Genomic DNA, 26,052 nt, shown 5'->3' with positions numbered 1-26,052 from the left:
AAGAGGAACCATAGTTTAGGAAACTAAATCTAATGTGCTAGAACTCACATAGAATTTCATTGTTGGTCAAGAAATCTCTGCTTCTAGGATTTGTAGTATTTGGAAGGCCAAATACCTAACCATTCTACTTCGTTTATTGCAATTGTGTAGTAACTCTTTTTTATATTCCATCCTTCCGCCTTTATAACTTTTCATAACTTTATTTTAGCAAGGGTGTGTTCCAGGTTCTATGACCTCACAATGTTGAATAGTATGTCTTTTAATTCCTAGTAAATGGATCTTGAGTAATGTATGAAAAAGGTTGCTAATATATATACTCATATAATGTCCACATTGGAGATAAATATATTGCAGGATTTTCTATTTATCTATTGATATGTTTACTAAATCTCTGTTATTTTTACTGTCATCCCTAGTTAAAATATGCCCTCATTTGATCAATTGAACATACTATGAATAAGAATAACTGCTATTATCAAAGGAATTTGTGGGATGTAATTTCTCTAACTCCCCTTACAACATGTCTAGCCCCTGTATACTTGTATTTCCTCTTATTTGGAAGGCATTCATGACCTTTACCTGTACACCTATTCTATAAGTGATACTCCTTTGTAAATATTTTTCTGCTTCCAGGATTCACTCACCAAGGCTAGTGTTGTTTTTTAGTCGACTTCAACTTTGTTGCATAGGTAATTTGAGAACATTATAGAGCATAAAATACATTGAACCGGCCTCAGATAGATCTCAAACCTCTCATATGCCAAAAAATATCCTGCTTCAAGTTTTTTGTGCATAATTTGAGTCTAAGAGCATGGGAGTTACGTTAGCTTAAGCACTTTGAGAACAGGGAATATGTGTATCACTACATAGTAGTTTCAAAGGACCAAAAGGTAGAATGAACATGAATCATAGCAGTGTACCACTTTATACTACTGATCATACTTGTACAAATTCATGCCATCATATGCTTTTTGTTGGATAAGACCAAGGCCAATGTGATCATCTAGTACCAATAGCATTGCAATGATGGTTAAAGATAAACCCAATAAATGGGCTTCTATCTTGGAGAAGACCAGCTACGAGAAGAATTTTCTTCTTCAATTTCTACATTGGCATCAATATTACTGTATTAACAAAAGAAGGGGATTCTACAGACTCTCCAACTTTCTCAATAGGTATGCCTGGTTGTGAGACATCATTTGAAGTCTTCTTCATTCTCTTCCCAAGTGTTCCTTTTTGTTTAGAATTGCTATCTTTTCTCAAATGTTTAGGATCAATTTGTTCTAGAGGTGCCTCTGAATCCTTTATAGTTTCCTGTGAATTTTTAGGTTTTGAAGATGGCTTCCTCTCCAAATTAAATTTTATCTTTCTAGTTCCTGCCTTTCCAGTATCTAGTTCAATAGCATTCTCTTGTGCTACTACAGAATCCTCTAAATAAGCATCACCTTCAGCATTGGTCTGAATAGATTTTGTTGTGTTGGACATGCCCTTTCTCTTTCTCTACCTATCCTTACCCTGCACACTGTGACTTCCTTTGTTTTTCCTAGCTAATGTGCCCTGCCCATGGCCTATAAGTCGAAATTTTGATTCTAATCACTGTCATAGAATATAAAAATATCAACAGCTGTGAGATTGATTCCCAGCCCCCCAACTCTTGTGCTTAATAAAAAGAAAAATATATCTTGCTTGTTTTGGAAGTCCCTGACCATGTCATGACGATCCATTATGGTTGAAGATCCATCCAAACAAATATATTTGTACTTCCTGTAATTCATGCAGTCTGTTGAGCCTCAAACCCTCACCTTCATATACACCCTCTTAGCTTCCTTTTCCACTTATTGCATCCACCCAGCTGCTAAATCATTGCATTATAGTTTAAAAAGAGTTATTTACATGGTTTTCTGACTATACTTATGACTAGTGTTTGGTTTAGTTTTTTGTTCATGCAGCTGCGGAAACTTGTCAATTTCCGCAGCCAGCACAGGTTTCCGTAGCCAGCACAGGATTCCGCAGCTATTTTGTTAAAAGCTGTGCTACAGGTGTCCTATGAAGAAACGAGCCACATGGGCAAGCTCCAGGCGACGAATACATGGAACGTGTCCCTTCGAAGCAGCCAAATCATCCATGGAAGGTCACGGTCAACGAAGGTCAAAGGTAGAGCCAACCAAAGAGTCCAGCAGTGGCACGTCTCTGTTTTGAGCACGTGAACGTTACGTGGCACAGTCCTCAGCTCACGAAGACACCAGCACACCTGGAGATCACTTCTGTAACCGGAATCTAACAGCAACCACTCCAGAGATTTAATAAACATGATGACAGTTACGCTAGATCTCGGCTGAAGGGATCTACGTGTCTTTGTCAATACAGTCAATAGCGTAGGAGTTAGTTAGCTAGTCTCAGCATTTTGTCATTATAAATAACGCGTCGATGAACGCTGTAAAGAAGTTTTTCCTTGATATGTAATTTCTGAACTATCGTGTTGTCACCCCACTGTTTATACATATTGTTGTTTTAATATATGAGGAGACTTTTCTGAGCTTATTCGTGTGATTACTTGTGACCGGCCGAAGTGGCAGAGGGCCCCTGCGCGCTGAAGCCTTGTAAAGTTGTCATTTGGTTTTATTATGTTTTTGTATCATTAGCTTGTACATAACATACTTTTGATGTTTCTTAACTCACTGTTGTTTAGATTTTCATCTCTGTTTTCTTATAATTGTCAACTGATCAGTGCTTTTCTGCAGGTTTTCTTAGGCAGCCCGGGCAAATTTTCATCTTTTTGATAACTATTGGCATATGAGATCATCTTGTCCTTCCTGCTAACTTTCATTTTCTGAAGTTCTTTCATTTTCTGAAGTTTAATTTCAGCACTGTCTTTTCCAAGTTGTGATTTGCTTACTTATTTTCTTTGTTATTTGGATATCATACTGCTCATCAATTTATGGTTTCTTTCTATAGTGAAGTGTCTCTATTAGCAAGAAATCAGAATATCACTAACTGTAGTGTGATTTAGTTATCATATTGCTTAAACTTATTCATGATTGCTTCCCACAAGGTAGATTGAGCTGAAGGGTAAAGGATCAGAAGAGTTGAAGTAGTGTGATTAGTTTCTTTTCTGCAATTTACTTTCTTGCAATTTAGTTATCATATTGCTTAAACTTATTCATGGTTTCTTCCCACAACGTAGATTGAGCTGAAGGGTAAAGGATCAGAAGAGTTAAAGTAGTGTGACTAGTTTCTTTCATGCAATTTAATTTCTTGTCATTTAGATAGCATATTGCTTGACTTATTCATGATTACTTCCCACAAGGTATATTGAGCTGAAGGGTAAAGGATCTGAAGAGTTTGAGTAGTGTGAATTAGTTGCTTTGCTTTTGGTTTGAGTTGCTTTAAGTTCAGTTTTTACTTTCTTTTCATTCAGCAGCAAGGATACTGGGCCATTGTCATTAGTTCACTTTTTGATGCATTTACTTTCTCTTAAGAATTGATTTCAGTTTAGCTTTCTTCTTGATCACTTTCAAGTTTGAGGAAATCACTGTAGAAACCACCATCACTGTCCATACTTCATACTTCACTTTCACTCTCACCATCACACATTAGGGAAAGATAAATCCAAAAATAAACTAAAAAAAAAAACTCAAAAACGACAAAAGATTAAAGAAATGGTTATCTAGTACATATAGTACACTTCACTTCGTCAGTTTACGAACCCCGGGTTGACATTATAAATAGCAATTTAGATCACACTAAATTGACCAAACATTTTGGCGCCGTTGCCGGGGAAGTGAAATTAGGTAGCCAATTTCTAAATTAAAAAAAACAAGAAAATTTCAAGGAAGGAAAATTGATAACCTCTCAAAGTATGCTCTCCTCTTGCACTTAGTGTGATCTGGAGGATCAGAAAAGAGAAAGTTATTGGTTTAATAGTTTCTTGAGTATGCTCTCTTCTTGCACCTAGAGTGACCTGGAAGATCAGAAAGAGAATTATTAGCCCAACTTGAAGAAAAATAAAAAAAATGACATGCATAGAGCAAGAGATTCTAGGGGAAGGTTTTTAGCTAGAGCCAAGAGTTCGATTTTACAACTCCATCTACTTCAAGGAATAGACAAGAGACACCTCCATCATCTCCAACTTACACTCCTAGCCCTAGGATTCCTGGAATTCAAGAGGCAGGAGTCGACTCTCCCACACCTTCCATCGAATCTGAACTAGAAAGAGATCCTTTCCTTCCTTCTACAGAGAGACAAATTGTAATTGAAGAAGTAGAATCATCTGAAGAAGAAGAGGGAGAAATTCCTTCTCATTCACCCTTAGTAGAAGAACCAGAAGACTCTGAAGTCTCCAGGGAAACTACCATGACAGAGGAAGGAGCAACTGGATTTGGTAGAGGTAGAGGTAGAGGTAGAGGAGGAGGAGGAAACAATGGAGGAGGTAGAGGTAACATTGGGAGAAATAGGGATGGAGATAACTCATTCGGATTTCCTATAGTCGATGAGGACTCCCGAGCCACAATGAAAAACATCTCACCATCTGTCCTCCCAAACTTCCATGGGTTAAGGAATGAGGACCCTGAAACATTTCTATTTGAGTTTGAGGTCGTGTGTCGAACATATGATTATCTGGAAGACTCTCAAAAACTCAAACTGTTTCCTTCAACATTGAAAGGAGCAGCCTTGAAATGGTTCATGGGATTACTCACTCAATCCATTAGGACTTGGAATGATATGAAACAAACATTTTTGGATAGGTACCTGGACTATTGTATGCCCACCAATCACAAGGATGAGGTATTCAAAATGGTGCAAAGAGAAGATGCAAACTTGGAGGATTTACTTGAAAGATTTCAATACAACCTGAAAAGAGCAAAAATGAGTAACTTAGATGAGGAGACCTTGAAAGCCCTTCTATTAAAAGCCATTAGAGATGAATGGATAGATATTTTGACCATGATGGGAAAAGGAGACATATCTCAACTTCCACTTCATGATATAGCAGAGCTATGTGTCCATCTCTCAAGGGGGAAATCTAAAACTCAAAAAGGGCCTAGAGATCCTTCTCTCATCAGAGCAAACAAATCTGCAACTGGATCAGTAAGTAGGGCTGAGATTGGCAACATGCTTGATGAATTCAAAACTGACATCTTAGGGAGTCTTAGTGAGCAACTAGACACCCTTAAGATTCACAATAAGCAGAAAGCAGAAGCTGAGGCTTTGGCCATCTTTTGTCCAAAGAGTAGGAAGAAACATGCTCTAAGGGAATGTCCCTTGGATGCAAAAGTTGTAGAAACATGTGTAATTTGTTCAGAGAATCATGAGACCAAGGATTGTCCTTCAATTCCTGGGTTCAAAGTTGTCTTTCAAGAAGATCCAAATACAATTGAAACTCTTTGTTTTGTTGCAAGGAGACCTTGGCAGGGGCAACAAAATCAAGGGTTTAGCAACTCTATGAATTTTCAACCCCCACCAAATTGGAATCCTTGGCAACAACCTTGGTCCCAACCTCAAAATCCTTTTCAATCATGGGTACAAGGTACGCAAAATCCTTATGGGAGATTTGCTCAATTTTATCAATATCCCGCATCTTTTCAAAACCAACAAGCTCCACAACTTCCAAATCAAAACCCACAACTATCATTGCCATTTCCACAACAACAACAACCTTCTCAACAAAATCCAAATTCTCAACTCTTGCTTCCATTCCAACAAAATTCAAATCAACTTCCTTCTCAGCCATTACCAAACCCCAATAACAAAAACCCTCAAAATGCTTACATGATGGAAGGTCAACAATTTCCTGCCTATATGATTGTTCCTCTCAATGATGTACAACTCAGATCAGGTAGAGTCCTAGATAAGCCTTCTATAAATGCTCAAAAGCAAAGCATTTTTGAGGAAGATTCTCTTGAAGCCAATAAGGGTTCTGAAGCATCTCTTCAAAACCCAAGTACTCAAAAAGAAAAAGAAAAAGAGTTAACCCCCACAACTCCTATAGTTGAGCAACCTGCATCTTCATCCACACCTCCTTTTCCTGAAAGATTACAAATTGACAAAGGGGTGGAAAAACAAATCTTGTTGCCTGACTATGATTTTCTAGATGAATTGAAGAATGTCTGTATCAAGATTCCCTTGTTACAAGCCATTAAAGAGATTCCTATTCTAGCAAAAACAATAAAGGAGTTGAGTCTTAAAAGACCAGGAAGGAAACCAAGAGATACAAGAAGAATCCACCTGGTAGGGAAAATTGCAGATATCATGATGGGAAAAATTACTATGCAGAAATATGTAGATCCCGGTAGTCCAATTGTCAAAACACATATCAATGGGGTAGAAATACCAAATACTTTGATTGATTTAGGGGCTGCTATCAACATCATGAGTAGACAGACTATGGAACAGCTAAAACTTCCTAATCTTCTTTTTACACCTACTTTATTGCAACTTGCAGATCGATCAATTATTAAACCAGATGGTGTATTAGAAGATATTTCAGTCTCCTTAGACTCGTGGGAATATCCAGTGGATTTCATGATTTTAACTCCCAAGAGTAATCTAGGAGGACATCCTCTCATCTTAGGAAGACCTTGGCTAGCCACAGCTGATGCTTTTATCAGTTGTAGGTCTGGGGATATGTATATTTCTGATGGTAATTCGACAAAGAAGTTCAATCTGTATCCTCCAGCAAAAGCAATTACAGAAATAGGAGATAATGAGTGGGTTGATGATGAAGATACTATACAACCTGTCTTTACCATTTCTGAGATCAGTGAAGATAGTCAAATTTTGAACACATTAGAAAACTTTGAACCATCTTCAGAATATGACCACACACAATTTCAATTGGATTCTGACATTGAGTGTCTATCATCTAGACAAATGTCTCTTTTCTCTATGGAAGAGTTTGGTAGTTCTGCCATTGAGATTTTTCCAGGAAAAACATTAATATCAACAAAAACTTGGAAAAATCACAACAGGAAGAGCTAACCAAAATCTTGCAAAAACATTCTACTGCATTTGCATGGGAGTATACCGATATGAAAGGTATTGACCCTAAGACTTGCATTCATCACATCTACATTGAGGAAAACAGTAGACCAATCAGACAACCTCAAAGAAGGATGAATCCAAACCTTAGGGAGATAGTGAAAGAAGAGCTCCAAAAGTTACTTAATGTAAACTTCATTTACCCAATTTCAGATAGCCGGTGGGTTTATCCTTTGGTTCTAGTACCTAAAAATAATGGTAAATGGAGGGTTTGCATTGATTACAGAGAATTAAACAAAGCAACTTTGAAGGATCACTTTCCTTTACCCTTTATTGATCATGTATTAGATACTTTAGCAGGCAAAAAATATTTCTCATTTTTGGATGGTTTTAGTGGTTACAATCAGATTCAGGTAGCACCTGAAGATCAGGACAAGACCACATTTACTTGTCCATGGGGAACTTTTGCTTACCGAGTACTTCCTTTTGGATTATGTAATGCACTTGCAACATTTCAAAGGGCAGTACTAGGAATCTTTTCTGATCTAATTCATGATTGTGTAGAGGTTTATATGGATGATTTTACAGTTTATGGTAATTCATTTGAAGAGGCATTAGAGAATTTGGGAAAAGTCCTTATAAGATGTAAAGAAACAAACCTTTCATTAAGTCATGAGAAATGCTTTATGATGTTTACTGAAGGGATTGTTTTAGGACATCATACTTCAGGAGATGGGATTAAAGTTGATAGATCAAAAGTTGAAGTCATCTCCAAGTTGCCTATTCCAAATTGTCAAAAAGATGTTAGAAGTTTTCTTGGATTTACTGGATATTATAGAAGATTTATTGAAAACTTCACCAAAATAGCATCTCCACTCTTCAAATTACTTACAAAAGACTGTGAATTCAAGTGGGATCCTGATTGTCAATCTGCATTTGAAACTTTGAAAATAAGAATATCTGAAGCACCCATTTTGAGAGGGCCAAATTGGAAACTTCCTTTCCATATTTCTACAGATGCTTCAGATACAGCTCTAGGAGCTGTGTTGGGTCAAAAGGATTTAGTTCCTTATGCCATTTACTACACCAGTAAAAATTTGACTCCCACTGAGTTAAATTATACTGTGACTGAAAAAGAGTTCTTAGCTGTTGTTCATGCAATCAACAAATTTAGACATTATATAACAGGCTATGAAACTTTTGTCCATACTGATCATTCTGCAATTAGATATCTCATGAACAAACCTGTTACTAATGGCAAAGTTACAAGATGGCTTTTACTTTTACAATAATTCAATATTACTGTGTTAGATAGACCAGGGAAACAAAATACAGTAGCTGATTTCTTGTCTAGAATCCAAAATACTAACGAAGATTCTCCTGTAGAGGATAAGTTTCCAGATGAATATTTGTTTGCAGTAACTACTAAAACTCCTTGGTATGCAGATATTGCTAACTATTTGGTTACAGGGAAGCTACCTCCACACTTATTTCCTAATGAGAAAAGGAAAATTATTCAGGAGAGTTCAAATTATTCATGGATTTCTAATGAATTGTTTAAAACAGGGCTAGATTGTGTGATCAGAAGATGTGTTCGGGAAGATGAAATGCCTGACATCCTCAAGGCATGTCATGATGAACCATGCGGTGGACACTTTGCTGACAAGAGGACGGCCTATAAAATCCTTTCTTTAGGATATTATTGGCCTTCTCTCTTCAAAGATGCAAAACAATATGTTAGAAGGTGTGACAGCTGCCAGAGAGTTGGGAGACCGACTCTTTCAAATGAAATGCCATTACAGCCACAGGTACTCATCGAACCCTTTGAAAAATGGGCTTTAGATTTCATTGGACCCATTAATCCACCATCTAGACAAAAGAAATATATATTGGTTTGCACTTATTATATCACTAAATGGGTAGAAGCCAAGGCATTGCCTTCTGCCACTGAAAATTCAGTTGTTCAATTTCTTTTTGAGGATATTTTTACTCATTTTGGTGTCCCAAGAGAAATTGTGACAGATCAGGGAAGTCAATTTACATCTAACTTGATGGAGAAGCTGATGGAAGAATACAAAATCAAGCACATAAAATCTACCCCTTACCATCCTCAAGCAAATGGTCAAGTCGAATCCACAAACAAAGTTCTTGAGAGCATCATCACCAAAACTGTTCATCTTCACAGAAGGGATTGGGCAGAAAGGCTTCCTGAAGCCTTATGGGCCTACAAAACTACATGGAGGAACACAACAGGACATTCTCCCTATGAACTTGTTTATGGGAAAGAAGTCCTGCTCCCCATTGAGTTTCAAGTCAAGACTTTCAAGATGGCAGTCCAATTGGGGATGAATCTATCAGAAGCCCAAAAGCACAGAATGGAGCAGCTGAATGAGCTAGACGAGATCAGACAAGATGTAATTTTAAGGACTGATCTAGTTCAACATCAAAGAACTAAGTGGCATGACAGATATATTAAAGAGAGAAAGTTTCAAGAGGGAGATTGGGCTTTATTGTTTGATTCCAAGTTTAAAGACTTCAAAGGGAAGCTTCAGACTCATTGGCTTGGGCCATATGAGATTGATAAAGTCTTTAACAATGGAGCAGTAAGAATCAAGACCATTGATGAACATCAGACTCCTCTTATTGTGAATGGCCACCGATTGAAAATTTATCATAAGCCACTTTCAAAAGAGGAGTTTGTCAAAATATTCCAAGAGAATTCTGCAATAAGGTTGGTGGAGAAGAATCCTTCTCTTCCACCAGCCTAATCTTTGTTTCTTTCAAAAAAAAAAATGTGTATAAGCCTGAAAACCAATCCCAGATTGGCGGTCTTATGCAGAAAATATAGAGTGAAAATCAGGGATACTTGACACTCTATATTTTCCAAAAAAAAATCTCCTCTCCTTCTCCTTCCATCTTCACTTCATCTCACTTGTCATTTCACTTCACCTCCATCTCATTTTCATCTCCATTCCACTTCATTTTCACTTTCACTCATTCCATTTCACTCCATCAATAAAAGTCCCCTTCAGGACTATTTTCATTCAATTAGTTCTTTTCTAACTATCTTTGTGCAAACAAGGGGGTGCTGTCTCAGTTTCCGCAGCTGGGAACCATTTCCGCAGCCAGAGGCAGTTTCGGCAGCCAGAAACGATTTCCGCAGCCAGCATCACTCTGTTTTCAAAAATACAATCAACCGTTAGTGCCATAATCATGAAATGCAGGTGTAATTGAGCTAAAGACATGGGGCATCTCAAGATATCAAAGAAGAGAAACTGGTTAGAAGCCTTGAGCAAGAATTGACAAAGCTTCCAAAGGTATGATCAAAAATCTTTATCAAATAATGATTCAAGTCATAATTACGTATAGTTATTAAACCATAACAGGCTCTCCTATGTGCAATGATTTGATATATTAGCCCACTATCACTCTTATTCCGCAATGTCACTCCACACACCTCGCATTTATCTCCCTAACGGTCTCATGATTACTCCGAGTTTGAACTCAAATGTGACTGCACTTCTAATTATTACCCGTACTCTTGAGACATGACCTATTGTGCTACGGCTCTTCCCAACTGTAATTTCCGCAGTCGTCTGTTGAGACGTGTAAGATCTCATACACAGCTATCCGACTCGAAGGAATCTTGCCGTTACTCCACCACTTATCACTCCACTCATACTCCACTTATATCATACTCTTTGCATGCGTCCACATTTCATTTTATGAACTCGTTTACTATTGTTCACTCACTGTTCTCTATTTCCAACTGTCGTCACTACAGTTTGCTCTAAACCCTAACTACCGTCATTACAGTCTATCCAAAACCCTGAACAGAGCTATTTTTTCCTCTTAACCCTCACACACAGAAGAACTCTCAATGGAATTTAAAACAAAGAATGGGAAAATTACTGAGAGCTGAGCCGGAAGGATCGAAATACTTGGAGGGTTATCCGCAAGTTAAGGAACTGCTGAAGAAAGTCAGATGGCTACGGTTTATCCAGAAGTTTAAGGGCTATAACAAGGAAGTGACCAAAGCTTTTGCAAGGTCCTTTAATGGACAAACAGTGGAGGTTGGAGACTTGAAATTTACAGTGACCGAGGCCACAATAGCAGCTGCCACGGGCTACCTCAGGAAGGTGAAAGGTGGTTTAAAAATAGAAGTGTGGAAGATCAAATATGGAGAACAATGCTACAAAACCAAGGTATGGATACCACTGTATTAACAAGAGGCATCCCTGTTAACGTATTAAAAGAGGAATGGTCTAGTCTATTGTTAGTCATTCAGAAATTTATCACATGTGAAGGTCGTTTTGGCTCTATGTATATGTATCATGTCAGACTGATGATGAATTTCATGGACGGTCACACTCTTAATTTGCCTCATTTTCTGCTATCAAGTTTGAAAAAGATGAGTTTTACAGTTCAAAAACATGTAGGCAATATTGAACCTCATCTTTACCACCATGGATTCATCAAAATTCTTATTGAGGAACAGTTGAAGAAAACTAAGGATACTTGGGGGCAATTCTTGACAAGGAACTACTTCCAAGAGCAGTATGAGGCCTCTGGAAGCAGTCCACCAAAAATTCCAAGGAAAAGTAGGAGGAAAGAAAAAAGCATTACAATCCAAGACTCCCCTACAATAGAAATTCAAGAAACTGTCCAAAAAGGAACAGAAGATAGAGCTAGAAGTAAGGAACAGAAAAGGGAAAAAGGCAAAAGGACTATCCAAGAAGTCTATACATCCCCTGAGCAATCCATAGAAGAATATTATCAACCTCTGTCAGAGAGATTAATAGATCTTCAAGCTGCTACCATAACCAAGAAAAAGCAAAGAGGAAAACAGACTGCACAAGAAAATAGTACTAGTTCATACTTAAGAAGGAGCACTAGGCTAAAAGGGAAGGGGAATAAAACCAAAGAAAAACAGTCTCACTTTATTGATTTAGATAAAGAGACACTTGAGAAATCTCCAACTCAGCCAAGCATTGAGTCAGGTCCTCCACGTGAGGAAAGCCCTTTTCGGCTGGAAAGAGAAAGCAGTCCTCCTTCACCAGAATTTGAGTTTAGGCCGAGAAAGACACCTAAGGTAGATTCTAATCAGCAAGAAGCATACAATTACCTGGAAACCTTAGAACAATCAGCTGCAGGACCAAGTACCTCTCTGCCACCTGATGCACAAGTTCAGTCTTTGAAACAGGAAATATTTGAGTTAGAAGTCCTAAATAGGCATATTATACAAGAAAATGAAGCACTCAAAGAGCAGAGTAAAGTAGACAAGATTGTCCATGATAATACTATGCTCCATTTAGGACTGTGGCAAAAGAAAAACAGAAAACTGAAGAAGAAGTGCCAAAAGTTAAGCAGAGCATTGATTAACCTCAAGTTCAAATGCCTAGTCAGGAAGCCAAGGATGATGTTAGCATCAAGGAAGAAGAAAAGAGGGCTAAATGTCCTTGCAGAAGCATCAGAACACATGGATTAGAGGGAAATAACTCAATTTTGGTTGCATGAGGACATGCAACACCTTCACAGTGGGGGTATGTTGAGCCTCAAACCTGCACCTTCATATACACCCTCTCAGCCTTCCTTTTCCACTTATTGCATCCACCCAGCTGCTAAATCATTGCATTACAGTTTAAAAAGAGTTCTTTACATGGTTTTCTGACTATACTTATGGCTGTTGTTTGGTTTAGTTTTTTGTTCATGCAGCTACGGAAACTTGTCAATTTCCGCAGCCAACACAGGTTTCTGCAGCCAGCACAGGATTCCGCAGCTATTTTGTTAAAAGTTGTGCTACAGGTGTCCTATGAAGAAACGAGCCACATGGGCAAGCTCCAGGCGATGAATACATGGAACGTGTCCCTTCAAAGCACCCAAATCATCCATGGAAGGTCACGGTCAACGAAGGTCAAAGGTAGAGCCAACCAAAGAGTCCAGCGGTGGCACGTCTCTGTTTTGAGCACGTGAACGTTACGTGGCACAGTCCTCAGCTCACGAAGACACCAGCACACTTGGAGATCACTTCTGTAACCGGAATCTAACAGCAACCACTCCAGAGATTTAATAAACATGATGACAATTACGCTAGATCTCGGCTGAAGGGATCTATGTGTCTTTGTCAATACAGTCAATAGCGTAGGAGTTAGTTAGCTAGTCTCAGCATTTTGTCATTATAAATAACGCGTCGATGAACGCTGTAAAGAAGTTTTTCCTTGATATGTAATTTCTGAACTATCGTGTTGTCACCCCACTGTTTATACATATTGCTGTTTTAATATATGAGGAGACTTTTCTGAGCTTATTCGTGTGATTACTTGTGACCGGCCGAAGTGGCAGAGGGCCCCTGCACGCTGAAGCCTTGTAAAGTTTTCATTTGGTTTTATTATGTTTTTGTATCATTAGCTTGTACATAACATACTTTTGATGTTTCTTAACTCATTGCTGTTTAGATTTTCATCTCTACTTTCTTATAATTGTCAACTGATCAGTGCTTTTCTGCAGGTTTTCTTAGGCAGCCCGAGCAAATTTTCATCTTTTTGATAACTATTGGCATATGAGATCATCTTGTCCTTCCTGCTAACTTTCATTTTCTGAAGTTCTTTCATTTTCTGAAGTTTAATTTCAGCACTGTCTTTTCCAAGTTGTGATTTGCTTACTTATTTTCTTTGTTATTTGGATATCATACTACTCATCAATTTATGGTTTCTTTCTATAGTGAAGTGTCTCTATTAGCAAGAAATCAGAATATCACTAACTGTAGTGTGATTTAGTTATCATATTGCTTAAACTTATTCATGATTGCTTCCCACAAAGTAGATTGAGCTGAAGGGTAAAGGATCAGAAGAGTTGAAGTAGTGTGATTAGTTTCTTTTCTGCAATTTACTTTCTTGCAATTTAGTTATCATATTGCTTAAACTTATTCATGGTTGCTTCCCACAAGGTAGATTGAGCTGAAGGGTAAAGGACTAGAAGAGTTAAAGTAGTGTGACTAGTTTCTTTCATGCAATTTAATTTCTTGTCATTTAGATAGCATATTGCTTGACTTATTCATGATTACTTCCCACAAGGTAGATTGAGCTGAAGGGTAAAGGATCTGAAGAGTTTGAGTAGTGTGAATTAGTTGCTTTGCTTTTGGTTTGAGTTGCTTTAAGTTTAGTTTTTACTTTCTTTTCATTCAGCAGCAAGGATACTGGGCCATTGTCATTAGTTCACTTTTTGATGCATTTACTTTCTCTTAAGAATTGATTTTAGTTTAGCTTTCTTCTTGAGCACTTTCAAGTTTGAGGAAATCACTGTAGAAACCACCATCACTGTCCATACTTCATACTTCACTTTCACTCTCACCATCACAGATTAGGGAAAGATAAATCCAAAAATAAACTAAAAAAAAAACTCAAAAACGACAAAAGATTAAAGAAATGGTTATCTAGTACATATAGTACACTTCACTTCGTCAGTTTACGAACCCCGGGTTGACATTATAAATAGCAATTTAGATCACACTAAATTGACCAAACACAGTCCTCAAGAATATTGAGAATTTTAGTCATTTGAGCAAACAAAAGAATTCAATGGTTTTCAGCATGGAGGCATTTCAGCAAAGCATCTAATGTCTGTAGCTTCCCAGAATCTGTAAGAATTTTTGCAAGATCAAAGCTTTGCAAAGGAGGTGAAGATCCGAATATTCTATTTGTAAGCTGAAGAACTGGTTGTTCAGAGAATAAATATGAGTCTATTTCTTTAATCAAATAATGAGGATCCCGAGGTTTTGTAGGACCATTGAACTTGGATGTATGAGAAAAACCAACAAGTAGTTTTTTCATCAATGGATGATGAAGTTATTTTGCATCCTAACATGAAAAACTCCTATCTGAGAAGATGACATCAATCGGGGGTTCTTGAATTGGCATAATGAATGAATAAACAGATTTTAACAGTCCAATATTATTAATACAATGGTCTTGATGGGAGATGACTAATCCTTCATATCGTACACTTCCAAGACCAGTAGCACACTTTCTTCTCCAAAAGATTGACTCTGCACGTGTTGGCAACATCAACAATCTACTGATAGCTCTCACTTTGTCTTCTTCAATCTGATCATACTGCAAGATATCCTTCTCAGTTTCCATGAAGCCTTCAATAATTTCATCTAAAAATTGGCGATCCCATTTCACTAAAGAATAAAGCATCTACTCCACAAATGAACTTGTAGCAAGAAAATCAACCTCAGCTGGCGAGAGGCCAATCATACAAAAAAACCAAAATGTGCCACTTTTAGTAGGAAAAGAAGATTCCCCTTCTACTTGTCGTGGAAAAATTGATGAATGAATATTTTCAGGTGAATAGACATTAAACAAGTTGTTCAAACATCTCTGCCGAAACCCCTGAACTAATCTAGAACAGAACATGGGTTGGCTCTTAATACCCTCTCTGTAGACTAGCTTGGGAATCTTGTATGAGATAAGATTTCGACTTCCAACATAGTGTATATCTTCCAGTTCATCAAAAGGTGGTGGTAAAAGATAATTCCCAATTTGCCTGAAGTACATAAACATGTGCCCTTCATTCCTTTCAAATAACTCTAGATGATTGCGTACCTTCCACAACTGGATAAAAATGTTCATGAGGTTTTCAACCTTTTTGTAGTTTATATGACCTCAGGAACTATCAAGTAATTTGGCTACATAAATATTATTCTTGATAGCCTGATAAAAGGCTTGTTGGTGAGAGCTCAATGTGTAGTTCATAGTTACTTCATTTTTATTAGTCATTTCAGTGATCACATCTTTCTTGGACAACATGTAGTTGATTAAGTTGGTGTTCATGCAAAGTTCCTCCATGCTCTGCGTGGTTTCCTATTCCTTTGGAGAACCATTCATTTAATTTCTCATGGCTATCAAACAATGTTGGCATGATAAAATCAAGCAGTGCCCAAAGTTCTGCCATCTTATTTTGAATGGGCGTTCCAGTAAGCAAAAGGTAATTTCGACAGTTGAAACCCAAGAGTGTTTTCCATCGTATTCTATTTGAACTCTTAATCACTTGAGCTTCATGTAAAACCATATACTTTCATTTAACTTGCCTTAAGTACTTCTCATCAGTTACAAGGAGCTGGTATCTTGTGACAAGTATATGAAAAATTGCTTCCCTTCGATAAAGTCGTTTAGGATTTATATTTTTTTGAAGTACAATCCATTCATTACCCCAGTAAGGGAGAGATATCAAATCAGGACAGAACCTTCCAATTTCATCAGTCAGGTGCAACCACAAGAAATGGTCCCCATATGTTCTTTGCCTCAGCTAAATGAGTTAAGAATGCCATTGCTTGAATGGTCTTGCCTAAACCCATTTCATCAGCTAGGATGCCATTCTGTCCATGTTCATAACCAATTACAAACCATTGAAGACCCTTGAGTTGGTACTGTTTCAGAATACCAGTGAACATTTTTGGTGTTTGCACCGATGAGGTAAGAGGCATTGAGGAAGGGTTGAGCAAATCCATGTTGCTAGAACCTTCAACCACACCCTCCAGTGTCAGGCTATCAGCTCCACAAAATTTTAAACACTCGTAATCAAATGCACTCATTTATTTTAATTTTCTCTGTTCAGAGTCTGTGTTCTTTGCAACTCTAATGGATTCTTATTTAAATGCATTTTCTTCTAGATCTTCTTCCTCCATCAGTTTCACATCATCTATTTTTTGACCCACATCTTCGACAATAGAGGCTCCAATAGCTAGCATTGAAGGTTCAATAGGCTAAGAAGTTGTTTTATTCCGCATGAAATGATTGTAAGGCTCTGCCTGTGAAAGTAAAAAAGTTTAGCCTATGTTGTTGCCTTTTAGATTCTCTAAGCTCTTCCTCACGCTTCAAAGCTTCTGTTGCATCCCTCTCTTCCTTTTTCCAAATTTCAGCCTGTTTGTCTGCTTTTTTCCAGAATAACAGTATGTCTCGAGCTAATTTCCTAGTGCGCATTCATGCAACCTTCATCAACTTCAAGTACCAAGAAAATCTAGCTTTAACCTCCTTTTGGAAATATTCTGCAAACTTTTTAGCATCATTTGATTGTTTTCTGTGATATAATGAGAAAGTTTTATGGTGTTTTGGCAAGTTTCTTTTGACAATGTTGGCCCAGTTCTTTGCAATTTTCTCAGCATCCTCCCTTTCAACCACAGATGGATCTTTTTGTATGGGATGCTTTTTTGGTAGCTTGTGTTCAATAATCTCATAGCTACCCCCTTTCTCCAAGACCTTCACATAAAAAACTTGTAATTTACCTGTTTCAAACATAATCAACCTTTGACTGTCTAATGATTCATGTTGTGCTAGCAATGATTCCAAATTAGAATCAAATACTTGCAGACCAAAATTTTGGCTTGAGTCACATGATGATGATAGCACTTTCAACCCGCCCTGAAGAGTCTCATACTTTTTGGAAGGTTCTCCCATTCCAACATAGTTCTGATTTCTAATCCTTTTATCAGCAGCCATCATGGAAGACAAAGATATAAAATCTAGACAATGATCATGTTCTCCTATATTGGCCTATCACTAAATTGACTTTTATTTGTTAGAAGGTATTTGTTGAGGCAGACACACGTATAGATATCTTTCCATAATTACTAAAACTAGCATAGCCAAATAAATTAAATGGATGGTAAATGTAAATAAACATCAATTCATAATAAGAAAAAAGAACTTCATCATAGTGGCTAAAATTAAAATAATCACAAAAATTAACTAAATTAAAAATTTATTTAAAATTATTATTATTATTATCAAATATAAAAATAATTAATATGCAAGTTAAACATATACACATTTTTAAAAATTATGTAACAAGATTCTTAATTATGGAGATTTCAACCCCACTTTCTAATGGAGATTCTTAATTTGTAATCTAACAACTCTATTATAATACCATGAGCCAATAGCATAGATTATCAATACCACATGCCCAAAAACCCATAACTCATTTCATATGTCACTTGTTCATATGACACATTTTTAATTAATGAATTTAATTAAAATGGAAAAGAAGAAGAAGAAGAAGAAGAAGCATAACTACTTCTGAAACAAATTCTTTTCTTTGATTTGTCTATAACACCAAAAATATTGATTTAGTTTAAATTATAGTTCCTGTGGGCCAAATAATATTACAGTGCCATTGCAAAACCTAATGCACTACGTGTAAGCCTATAACGTCACAAGTTTAGTGTGCGCTTAATCCTAATAAAATATGTAAGGCATTAAGCCCAAGTTTGAACAACACAACACTAATTCAACCTCACTCATAGATGCATATAATTACATATATTTTTCCATGGATTACAATGGTTTTGTTTAAGTTTCCAGGCATTCTTACATCCATTATAGCGAGGTCTATACAACTCATCATGTCAATGGTACTAATGAATATTTTTTCACTGTGAGTGTGACACATGTCTTCCTATACTAGCCAACATGAATTTGAGCTACCATTGCCCTTCTCATTAGTCAAGTTCAAAGATCAATTAGATTAATATTAATTTATATAACAGTGCCCAATGTTTTATTATAGCAATTGCACATCCCTCGTTAGATATACACAAAACACTAAGCTGATTGTCCATATCCATTTACATGTCTCCTCACCCTGCATTAAGGATAACAATGCAGAATCTCAGCCATATGAAGACAATGATCATTACTTCATTCCTTTAACCACAAGAGACTCTGCCCAATTTATGCGGTAATACAAAATCAACACAATATCATAACATACATTCCATGCGAATAATACAAATAAACTTAGCAATATTAACATAATTGTTTCATGGAAGGTGTTACATATGGAGAGACTTATCTTGGATTAAGAAAAAATATGGGAAACAAAGTTAGAGACAAGAACACTCCACCCAACCATAAAAGAGTTTTAGCTAGTCCATATTTGTAGTTTTCATCCTTAAGCTAAATTGCAGAGATTGAGTTGGTTTTTTGAAGGGATTAAACACAAATTATTGATCGAGACAAGTACACGAGAGGTTTTCCCCGCCTCCACTCCAACCAAATAGAAGTCAACAAATGCACAGGAAATATAAAGACCTGTTACCTCCACCCTTCAATTGTTCAATAGCCAGTACCCTTAAGTGAATCCAAAGGCTTCGTGATCTAGTTGGCTCCAGGAACGCTCAGAATTTTGAAGTGGCAAGGAATAGCTCAAAAATCAAAATCATTGGATTGAAGTGAAACTAAGAACATGTCATAGTGTTCATTGTCCTTATTCCAATGACATGAATGACACTCAAATCCGAGTTCGTATGCTCAAGATATTCGTGGTTAAAGTTTTCGTCAAACTTGGCAAAGTGGCAACCTTCACAAGGAAACAATTTGGCAGCAACCTGGCAAACAGAATTTGACTGCCGGAATAGGTGAATTTGTCACTTAATTAATTTTTCGGAAAGAAAAATTGAATTATTGATATATAAAAAATAAAAATAAATACGAATTTGGGGTGGTGGGTTGCCACCCCTGCGACCCCGCCAACAGTCACATATGATACAACATATGGTGGGTCGGAGCCACACGTGACCTGGATCCCACCCACGACAACCATCGCATACATGTTTCAGCGGGTGTCTAACCCGCTCGACTTAACAGTCAGCTGGTCTACTGATGGAACAACAAAAAACCAAAACAAATGCCATATTTAATATAACCATCGACTGAACTCAAGCCGTGTTAAATGTAACTGCATATCACATATGCCATGTTATGTAACCACACCATAACCACCAAAAATCATGCCATTTGTTGGTGTTTAAAAATATAACACAGACATACAAATGGGGAGGCTCACAAGTTTGACCCTGGGACCTCCCCAAACCAAAATTCCTAACTCGGAACCGCTAACCAACTGAGCCAATTGTTTCGTTGCTATATTCACCCTCATATATTTATATAAAGCCATTTCAATTGCTCAACAGGAGGACTGGCAGTGGAGGAGCGGTGGAACCAGGAGCTACCTGGACAACGGAACCCTAAGTAGGGGAATCCCCGAGATTGCAAAAAGATTCCTTTAAAGAGGTGCTAGTGTCATTTTTGTACAAGTTTATAGTCATTTTGTCACGTTTTCTTGCCAGGAGTCCAACCATGTGGTCTGTTTCCCCATCTGTGTAGCATAAATTCAGGCTGACAACAACAAAGAAACTTGGTAGAATCTTGAGGAATCCAAAAGATTTCCTTGGAGGCTGATTTTTGACAGACACAGAATGATGTCAATTTTATAGCCATTTGACACGATTTTTCACTATGAATTTGGTGGTGATGTCTGTTTCAACAGCTAAGCTTTGAATTTTTTGGCCAACCCCAAAAGTGGAGTTATGTGATGCAATTATGTTATGTCTTTCTTCTTATTTGTGGAGATTATGTTTTTGTTGTTGAGATCCCTGATTATCGTTATGTTGAGAGATACTTGTATGCCATGTCATGTGAGAATTTATTAGCTTGTCATGCTGAAGGAGGGCCCATTTGAGTGATAGCTCCTATAGGAGGATGTCTCATGGAGAGACATGCCACTCTTATTCAGGGAATTTTCCCATAGGAGTGAGAGTTCTTGAGGGCATCCCGTGGAGAGACACGCCACTCTGGTTAAGGGAATTTATCCTTGTAATGACAAAGAATGTATTGTGTACTCATCATCATCTTTAAAAATTTAATGAAGTGGCCTCCCCACTCTTGACACGAGTGCCTGGAGACGTAACCCACATTAGGTAAACTCCGTTATCAATATGTTTGTGTTCATGATTTGATGGTCGTCTTTATGTTTCACTTCTTTACAGTATGCACTTGTGGATTTTCATACTCTTTCATGTGCAATTCTTCTAACATCATAGAAGTAAAATATCTTGGTTAATTCTGGTAGCTAAAGAGATCTAGATCAAGTTTGGTATCAAAGTGGTCTTCTTGTTGATGTGTATTGCGAGTGTGAATGATAGCATGTGCAACAAGAAAAAAAATGGACAAAAGAAATATCTTTACAAGGACCTCTTCAAGATGGCACGCATGGTGGACATACTGTATGCAAATTATGAGGAGAAGATGGCAAGAGAGGAACGGGAGAAAGAAAGAGCAGTGGACGATGCTCCAACTACCCCCTCAAGTGAAAATTGATCTTCTTCATCGTCTTCTCATCATTCAAATGAGGAGACCATTCAAAGCCTTCAAGCAGAGAATGTTGAGTTGAGGCTACTTATATGAGAAGAAAAAGAGGAGAAGCAGATATTGCAACTTCAGTTACGAACCACGGAAGAGGCCTTGGAGAAATTGAAGTGCAATGAAAGCTTAGCGAAGCCATCGTCACCTGTTTCAAAATCAACAACTGAGGTAAACAATCTTGATCATTCTTCAGTTTCATTTTCACATGACACTATTTCTATTGGAAACATGGAGGTACCCATTTCAAGAACTAGCATGAGACTCCTTACCAAGATGGGGATAAAGGAGTAGGACTTAGTGTTAATGGCGAAGGAATGACTCAGCCATTGGAGGTTGTACAAAGACCTCGGTTTGTAGGTTTGGGATACACTAAAGGAGAGTGCTCAAAGGTAGCAGAAGCTTCAAAAACATTGTTGAAACCATCGAGGAAAGAGGATGATTAGAACACATCACAATCCTCCCATGACAATAAACATTGCAGCAGAAGATCTAATGAAATCTCTCATTGCCAGGATCACAACAGAGACAATTGAGAGAGGTATAACAAGTCTCAGTATTCTAAAGTTCATTTTGATTACAAGAATGTTAATGATGAATGGAAATCATGGCATAGAAAACTATGTAGTTTTTGTGGTTTACATAATCATGTGGTTGTTGAGTTCTGGAAGAGAATGGCAGCAAGAAAGAGGATGAGGTGTGAAAGACCTTCTCCACATCATGGAAGGAAGAAGGTTAAGCAGGTCTGGAGGAAGAAGACTTTTTGCAGTCATTGCAATAGAGGTGGACATCAAAGAGCCACATGTTGGAGGCTCCATCTAGAGCAATGTCTCAAGGACAAAGCACTCATGCAGGAACCAGGTGGAAAGGTTGTTGAACAAGTGAATCAACTCTAGGATGGTAACCCATTCACTTTGATGAGTGAGAGATGGTTTTACTAATAATGGTAGCTTTTCATGGTTGCATTTTTTAAATCATGTATTGTGACATAAATGTAAAAGTGATGATGTGTTTTCTATCGCTTATTAAAGAAACAATGATGTTTTGGACTTTTATTGATAGATGGGGAACTGATTTCTATTATGATGTAAACTTGACCGCATAGTGTGTCTTATAAACTTGTGGAAATTATGGGGATGTTTAGGTCATCATTGTTAATGTAATTAAGCATGTAGTTCAATGAAAATATTGTACTACAGGTTTGCAAAAGATGTAGGTGTCGGTTCATTACTTATGGCTCCGAAGAACAAGGGTGAAGGAGAAGGAAGTGTGACCTGTGAGGACACTTGTCGTGCATATTATGTTCATGTTTTTGGAGGACCAAAAGCTCCTCAGTGGGGAGGAATGATCCATGTGGCTCGAGGAATGCTTATAATTTAGAAGTGGCTCAGAATAGCTCAAAAATAAAAGTCATCGGATTGAAATGAAACTAGGACTAGATCGTAGTGCTCGTCGCCCTAATTCCAATGGTGTGAACAACACTCAAATCCAAGTTCGTATGCTCAAGATATTCACGGTCAAAAATCTCGTCAAACTTGGCCAAGTGGCAATGTTAACGACGCAAGAATTTGGTAGCGACCCAATGCATAGAATCTGTCCACTGGAACCGGCGAATTTGTCGCCTACTTAATTTTCCCAGTGACCCTTATTTTTCGACAGGAAAATTTGAACTATTGATATATAAAAAATTTAAAAAAATACAAATTTGGTGTGGCTGGTTGCCACCCCTTCCAATAGTCACATATGATACAACATATGGTGGGTTGGGGCCGTGAGTAACCCAGACCCCACACATGACAAACATAGCATACATGTTCCGACGGGTGTTGAACCTGCCTGACTTAATAGTCGATCGATCCGCCAGTGGAAAACCACCAAACCAAAACAAATTCCATGTTTAATATAACCGTCGACTGAACTCAAACTGTGCTAAATGTAATTGCATATCACATATGCCATGTTATGTAATCGTACCATAACCACTGACAAGCGTGCCATTTTTTGGTGTATAAAAATATAACACGGACGCACCAAATGGGGAGGCCCGTGGGTTTGACCACGGGACCTCCCCCAACCAAAATTCCTAACTGAGAACCACCAACCAACTAAGCCAACAATTTCGTTGGTATATCTGCCCTCATAGATTCATATAAACCCATTTCAATTGCTTAACGGAAGGGTCGGCGGTGGAGGACCGATGGAACCAGGAATGGCCCGGGCAATGAAACTCTGAGCGGGGGAATCCACAAGATTGAAAAAAAAATCCCTTAGAGGGCTAGAGGTGCCAGTGTCATATTTTGACAATTTTATAGTCAATTTTGCACGTTTTCTCGCTAGGAGTCCAACCGTGTGGTCTGTTTCCCCATCAGTGCAGTAGAAATTCAGATAGAAAACAACAATCAATCTTCGTAGAATGTTTAGGAATCTAAAATATTCCCTTGGAGTCTAATTTTTGACAGAGATGGAATGATGTCAATTTTGTAGTTGTTTGACACGATTTCACGCCACGAATTCAGCGGTGATCTCCATTTGAGCAGTTGAGTTTTGCATTTTTCATCCATCCCATAAAGTGGAGGTATATGATGCAGTTATGTCATATCTTTCTTTTGATTTGTTGAGATGATGTTTTTGTTGTTGAGATCCCTGATTATCATTATGTTAAGGGATACTTGTATGCCATGTCATGTGAGAATTTATTAGCTTTTCTTGCTGAAGGAGCACCCATTTGAGTGAGAGCTCCTATAGGAGGACGTCTCATAGAGAGACATGCCACTCTTGTTGAGGGAACTTTCCCATATGAGTGAGAGTTCCTGAGAGCGTCTCGTGGATAGACATGCCACTCCAATTGAGGGAATTTATCATTGTAATAACAAAGAATGTACTATGTACTCATCATCATCTTTCAACATTTAATGAATCGGCGTCCCCACTCTTGACACCAGGGCTTAGAGATGTAACCCACACTAGGTGAACTTCGTTATCAATGTATTTTTGTTCTTGATTTGATGGTCGTCTTTATATTCCCCCTTCTTTATAGTATGCACATGTGGCTTTTCATAGTCTTTCCTATGCAATTTTGCTAATCTCGTAGAAGTAAAAGTTATTGGTTACTTTCAGTAGATGAAGAGATCCATATCACTTCATATCAACCTTGAAGAAATGTAGTGCATTGGTTCCACCCATTGAGGGGAATCCATAACCCACTGCCAAGCCAAAAGAAACCTCCAAAGGAGGAATCAATATTTTTCCTTACCAAGAATTTGAGTAAATCTCCACCCCAAGTTGTGAAGGAACTCTAGAGAGCACCATCTCCACCCGCCATCCCCAAGGCCATCTTGAAACTTATCCTCACCTACAGAGAATCCTTCCTCATTCTCCTCTTGCTCAACCAAAATATGTATGCGTGAATATTCTTCGCATGTTTCCAATGTGCCAGAGGTTCTCCACAATGTAGATATCTTCAATTCTCTAGTCCGAAGATATGCATATATTTTTTCCTTTTTTGTTGTTGTCTAATGTGTTTTTCTCCTCTTTAATAGTGATAGTTTTCTCCTCATGGATATGTTGCTTGAAGTTTTTTTTGTCCCTTCCTCTATTTTCCTACTCTCTCCCTTCTTGTTCTATGTCATCGAATGTACCCCTTCATGTTGTTTTCTACATCTATCTTTTTTAGATTGTCTTCCAATGTGCACTCATTGAATTCCTTGATTTTCCAGCTACCTACACAACCCATACCTCATTAATTTATCATCCTATTTGATTTTCAATTACTCCAAGTAAATCTTGGTCTATGTCCTCTTCTCAAATCCTTTAATTCAAAAAACACCAGACCATTAAGCTCACCAACAAACCTTTAATGATTTTCATGAAGTTGTCTAGATTTTCCTACTGCAAGGAAACTGAATATCCCAAGCAAGTAACCCTCCCCATTCTCTGGAATTTGTGTCCCTTAACTCAACCTTTTGTTTTTCAAACATTAGATACATGAAATTTATATAATGTATTCATAAATAGAAAATGATCGTGAGTATCAATTAGTCATGGATCTGATGTTTTTGGCACTTTTGATGGGATCTAGGGTTTTACTGTTGCACCGTTAAGATGTTGGTTACTCCTTCTCACTCAAACCTCAATATTTATTCTCTTATGGACTAAATTCTCATCATAAGTACATGTCTTTTGTATTCTTCCATGTCAGATTCAAATTGATGGAGAATTGGTAAATTGTAAGTGTACCATGGTAAATTGATGGAGAATTTTCTCCTCAATACTTCATCGTTCACCGGTACGTAGCTCAATTTTGCTTTGACTATTCCTTAATACCTCATAATTCAATGGTACACGTCTATATATAGGAATGGAAACCCTTATTCCGATTGCTGGTTATTGGAAAGACATTGTATGGTATACCGATGCCACAATTTCATTGGGCTGGCAAATTTGTTGTTGGAATTCTACAATAAAATTTTCAAAGAATTTGATTCCTGGAGTGTTTGATTTTTTTTTCGAGTTTGAAAATATGACTTGTGGGGGATTGCACTCAAGAGTTCTTACTTATGCTCTAAGAAATCATAAGGAGTTTCAAAGCAAGGACAAGTATAGACATAAATAGCTACTCTTACCAAGTGTGATAGTGGATCTAAAAGGCCATTCACTGAAGATATGATGAATATAGATGAATAAGATTTCACTGAGGAAGAAAGGATAAAGAGCTCAACATGTTCCAAGGAAAAATATTTGATGCTTGTAACTGATAAGTCAATTGAAAGATCTTTTGCAAGACAATATGTTATTCAGATTCATGAGAATTATTCAAAAAAAGTTAAGGTTGTTCAGTCAATAGATAATGAAGCTATATCAGTTGAGAATCCCA

The 26,052-nt window shown here is 37.5% G+C and overlaps 1 pseudogene; it reads right to left on the bottom strand.

Moving 5' to 3' along the window:
• Window positions 1-1,057: 1,057 nt before the first annotated feature.
• Window positions 1,058-26,052, bottom strand: part of LOC149258103 (chromatin-remodeling ATPase INO80-like) — a 59,004-nt pseudogene continuing 34,009 nt past the window's right edge.

This window comes from Pinus tabuliformis, chromosome 6, assembly GCF_031772625.1.
Source record: "Pinus tabuliformis cultivar Carrire ecotype Pingquan chromosome 6, CPIR1, whole genome shotgun sequence".
Classification (NCBI taxonomy): domain Eukaryota; kingdom Viridiplantae; phylum Streptophyta; class Pinopsida; order Pinales; family Pinaceae; genus Pinus; species Pinus tabuliformis.
The sequence above is the reverse complement of the archived record's forward strand: the minus strand, read 5'-3'. Positions and strand labels throughout refer to the sequence as shown.